Here is a 6,000-nt window from a genome sequence, read left to right on the forward strand (position 1 = left end):
ATTCTAGATGAGATATAACATCAAGTAATGGCGGTACATGCTGCACAGGGGTGAAATACACTGGTAAGAGGCATTAGAGGAGGAAGTGTGTATCAGTGCTCTGATTTTGTTTGTGTGCTGGTATAAGAGCTCTGAGACTATCAATGATAGGTCAAGAAGAGACTGTTCTCAGCAAACCCTTTACTCTCATTTTCTTCCAACAGAAATCTCAATGAATGGACATACATAAACATAAAGCAATCAAATGCACTACATAAAAATAAATAAATAAATAAATAAAGTAGAATAATGTGTGAATCATTAAATCTGATTATTATAAAAATTATTATTTTTATTTACATTTATTTATTTTAGAGCATAAACACAATGATGTAACTTTCGTTTAAAATTTGCAAGTAAATTTCACAAACAATTACAAAGAACCAGCAAGTAACACACTGAATTCAACGTGAAATTGAAATGTTATTTTCTTGCAAAATGTATTACAGAAATCGTTGTTTTATTGTTTCAAAACCAGTTCTGTGCAATGTATAAGCAACAAAATATAGTGAGATTTTAAAACAAAAGTACCAATGGGATAAGTATATATATATAACTTCTTAATATAATATCTTAATAACTTCATTTGATCCACAGTTTTCCTTCTCAGATATCTTTACTTGAAATCAAAATAAAAACACCGATTAAGATAAAAGAAAAATGAAATAAAACCAAGTGCATCGTTTGGGGCATATTTGTGCATAAGTCTCTTTATGTCTGTGTATTACTGCAGATTATATAATGTATGCAGAAACTGATATTATGGCCTGAAATAAACAAACAGATGATGTAAACATTGAATATCTCTCTTGCAAGATATTTTGCACATGAGGGATGTAATAAACCAGAGAGGCTGAAATGAAAATGTTTCTCTCTTTTTTAAGAATAAAGAAGTGCTCAATATCACTAATGAACTTAAAGGAGTGAATGCAGCACTAACAGACTGGATATAACACTCACTCACAAGCATACAGTAACACACGCACACGCACAGTTTCTACCTAAACACACTCACACAATTAAAGTTTGCCCATATATGTTACGTGAATGCTGCCAGTGAATAAATAATGCATATGCTTGTGACAGATCAATTTGGAAGCCTCATCATCACTAATTAGTAGAGCCCCTCGGGGAGAACGTAACTATTGACACAAGTCACTGTCCAAACCTGGTTTCACACACAGACCCATCTCAGCCACTGTCTGTGTTTCCATTATTAACTACCTCAGAGACAGTGAGATATCAAGCTTTAAAGAATTAATCTTGAGCACCGGCGGCGCCAGGGGGGGTCTTGGGGGGTCTCAAGACCCTGCCAAAAAATGCCTTGACCCCCCATTTGACCCCCCAGCCTCTTCCTGATTAAAAAATATATATATTCGGGATAAAGATCCAAAAATGTTTCTCTTCAAACTACGCAGAACAATAATAAATAATAATTATTTCGACATTTATTCATACACTGAACCGAGAACCGTTTCTGTCGGACGCGTCCGATTCGAGAACCGATGAGCTGATGATAACTGCGCATGCGTGATTCAGCGCGAAGCAGACTGACACAGAGCGCATCTGAACCGAACTGATTCTTTTGGTGATTGATTCTGAACTGATTCTGTGCTAATGTTATAAGCGCGGGTAAACCAAAGGCTTGAATCAAGGGCAATCATCGCCAATGACGGCATTACATCGAGCGCAAAAGAACCGGTGAACAATTTTTTTTCAGCTGGTTTATTTGATCGAATTGTCCGAAAGAACCGGTTCACTTGAGCACCTGCTCCTTTGCCCCTTAAGTGCCCTTTTGTCAAAGCAAAATTTCCTCAATTTTTTTTTGTAATAACATAAACTTTTGTGAATGCCTGCCCACGCCCAATCATAATATTAGTACAATTTATTAATAATAATTTAGCCGTAAATAAAATGACCAACATGATGACAGTTCACCTGACTACGACCTCATCCAACCGGGAAGATTCCTCATGCTGCACGCGCATTTTTTAATTGCTAGAGGATATTTTCAACATCGTGGCAGCTGGTAAGTGGTGTTTCATTCTCAGCGAAGTGATTTTGATTTTTATTTACTTATTATTATTTTACAAGAACGATGTGATGTAAGAACATGCAGATACGTTGTTTAGCGTGCTGCTGTTTGAGGGAGAAAAGTTTCACAGGCATCGAGGGGTCTGGTCTTTTTTATGTTATTTGAATAAACTTTTATTATATTACAGTACTTATTTATTTTTAACACGTAAAAATAATTATCACAACACTGGTAAGGCTTATTCAGATTTTCTCATTCTCTGAATTATCATTATAAAAATAAAAACAATTCAGAAATTAATTAAAATATAATTATATTTTAAATGTGATGTAAATATTTTTTCTACAAAAGCAACAGTGTTTACAACAGCAAGACCACTTTAGCCTGTAAACTCAATAATATCTATCTGGAAATAAATGTAAAAATATCAATGTCAATAAAAATGCATAATATACTACCTGACATCAAAGTGCAGTGTGAAGGATATGAATAACAAATGTAGCCTGTCATTTGTTTACATTGCAAAGGTGTTTTTGTTGTTTAGTAGCAGAAATATGCAGTTATTAGCCATGTCCACTGTATTTTTTGTTGGTTTTCATGAGACCCCCCTTGAAAAGACCAGGACCCCCCCATTGCCCCCCCAATCAAAATTGTCTGGAGCCGCCACTGATCTTGAGTAGTGCACCCTTATCCCCTCTCTCTTCTCCTTATCTTTTTTAAACAGAAAAGAAGGATTGCTGTGCAAGTAATTTGTATCATTAGGGTACATTTGCAAATCTAAAACTGCTGCCTGCAAAGAGAGTTGCATGGAGAAACTGTTGCTATGGGAACCATTTCGTCTGGCTCACCCTCTCCAAACTTTGAGAGCTGATTTGGACTGTTTTGTTTGTGTGTGTGTGTGTGTGTGTGTGTGAACAAGACAGAGACAGATGTGCATGCAAGATTTACAATTACGTTTACCCCATGAACAACAGTGCTTTTTATCAGCACTGGATGACATCCTAAAAATAATGAATATACCCTGTCGTCTTTTTTTTTCCCTTTCTTTCCTTCAGTTTTAAGCACTTTTAAAATTATATACATTTACTCGGAACACAAAATTGTCTAAAAAATAAGACTAACACCTCACTCCATTTTGTCTTATTTAGGCTTAAACGAAGAAAAGCCTCATTGACAATGCATGCAACAAATATAAATAACATTTTATAGATAATAAATTCTCTAGAAATAAATATTAATATCTTAGACATACATTTTTCTTCTCAAGTAAATTACTCTTATCTAAATAATAATACAGAAATAATGAATCTTTGATTATATTTGGAATTTTTTTGTTCTGGCTATAAGACTTGTGCATAAAAAAAATTCAGTAACATGATAAACTTTTAGTCTAAGTAGAAGCAGCCAGCTGTTTGTAAGAACACACATAGCTGGAGGGAATCACATAACAACTCTGTTCAACTCAGGATTGCAGTAGCCGAGTATTTCGACTGATAACAGTCTGGTGGTTCCCTTGAATAAAACCTCTCATCCCCAAGATGACATTTTTGTCTGAGGCATAATGCCAAGTCATTTACACATTAACAAGGTTATGTAAGTCAGTGATTCTTCTGTCCCTCAGCTGTCACTCACAAACACAGCTGAACCCACGCGCACAGTCAGTGTGCTCCCACCATGGGCATCAGGGTCTTTTCACTGCCTACGACGCACAAAAACAACAAACATTCCACCAAATCTTCCACCTCCTCCTCCTCCTCCTCCTCTTCATCTCACTTCATCGTTATGTTCTCATCTAGCCCTTACATCCTTTAGTTTGACACAAAAGCGTCCTGCTCTCTCCACAAACACCTGCCTCCGACTGAACCAAACTGTCAGTGTGTGTGTGTCTGATGAACTCTTTATTGCTCTGCACAGCTGCTCACATAATGCTCATATGTAGCATTAGAAAGTCAGACGCATTCTAGTGATTCAGTTCATCCTAAACAGTTCTATCTCACATATGTAGCATTAAAAAGTCTGATACACATGCTAGAGAATTGGTTCATTCTCAACAGTTCTCACAAGCATATGTAGCATTAGAAAGTGAAATTCATTCCAGTGAATCAGTTTGTCCCAAACAATTCTCACTCTCTCAGTATAGCATTGAATGTCAGATTTATTCATGTCCTAAAAGGTTTTCTTTCACAAGGTAGCATTAGAAAGTCTGATTCCTTAGTGAATCGGTTGGTCTTGAAACATTATGTAGTTCTGGAATGTTTGAATGATTATAATGAATCATTTTTTCCTAAATGGTTCTTTCTCACATTTAGTATGTAGGATTAATAAGTCTGAATCATTCAAGTGAATCAATTTATCTTAAATGGTCCTATATACAGGGTTGGAAAGGCCAGTTCTGTTAAGTGAAATGGTTCTTGTCAATGAGCCGTTTTAAATGATTCACTGGTTTGAGTCTCTGTTCAGTTTGACAGGATAGGCTACTGTACAAATGTACCTGTAAGTTTAATACTGTCATAGTAATTGAAATTGAGCATTCATTTAAAACTCTTCACTGTTTTTGTGCCATCTGAAAATAGCTCAGAATGAAATATAATTTATATTAGGTTTGCACTGAAATCGATATCGGGCCCAATACTGCGCTCCTGTAATCCTACTAAGTCCAGAAAAAGAAAAACGTCAGCATAGCAGATTAATATAATGTTAAAATCTCAAATGTTTCCCAACACTGTCCATTTGACAGATGCAGGGCCGAATGTAATTGTGGGTAGTGCATGGAGTGTGTCCGTGAAATCTATAGGGCGTTTTCTGAGGATCTTTGGATAGTGACCCTTTCATCCAACCCACTTACAGTACATGGCAAATGATATCGGCCCGTGTCAAGGAAGAGGGCAGTGTGTGATAAATTGTCTTTGCACCCAATCAAATGATTGCTGATCCCCATATACTGTACATTCGGCATCGACAGTCCCATAAACACACAGAACAGAGCAACACACTCGCAATTACAGTGTCTTTCCACCAGATGTTTCTTAAAGCTTGTGTATGTGTTTGTGTGGTAATAATGCTATTTGCCCCAAATTCTTTGTAACTAAGTTGTTTTCTTGGGGGCATGAGTACCAGCTTGAAACCCTGAGACAGAACCCCATTTTTCAAAGGCAAAGAAGAAGCTGCAGGAGATGCAGTATGTGGGAGAGAAGAAGAGAGAAAATATGGAAGCTATTTCATCATGAGGAGCTCAGTGAATATTTCATCATGTGATCAAAAATAGCTATACACTCTCTCTGTTGTTCGCTTCTCTGTGTTTCTTCATAGAGGAGGGAACTTCCTTTAGACGTGTTCTAACATGAATTTGAATGATATTTATGTGAACTGTCACCTTTACATCTTTATCAAGCAAACAGAGACTTTTAAACATTTATATTTCAGGCCTTTTTTGACACTTATTAAGTGAAATGAATTGTGCGTGTATATAAATGCAGTTAATTTGAAGAAATTTGTAAATATAAATGATTAAATTTTGTTTCCTAGTAACAACTTATTTTTGATCTAAGGTTGTAACAATTCAGCAGTTCTTTTTTATATCATGACAGGCCGTTATAAATGGATACATCATTGCTAAAAAACAGAGACAAAGAAATAAATAAAAAATCTGTTATCTCAGATCGCTAATGGTTGTCCTATTATCAGAGCGAATTATGTACGCTTCCAGGAAATGTCAGGATCCTCTTGCATTTGACTGTTATATGCTATTTTTTAATAATTGACTAAGAGGAAGAGAAGACAGTTGAAAGTATGAGTATCTAGTTAGATTTTCACATTATGAGAACATTCTAACTCTCCTGGTAAATCAACAGGCTAAATAAACATACGAAACAATGTTTTATTAAAAATGAAAAAGGTTTTCTGTGAGGTTTGGGTTTAGGGTTAGG

The sequence above is a fragment of the Carassius auratus genome, chromosome 49 (assembly GCF_003368295.1).
Source record: "Carassius auratus strain Wakin chromosome 49, ASM336829v1, whole genome shotgun sequence".
NCBI lineage: Eukaryota > Metazoa > Chordata > Actinopteri > Cypriniformes > Cyprinidae > Carassius > Carassius auratus.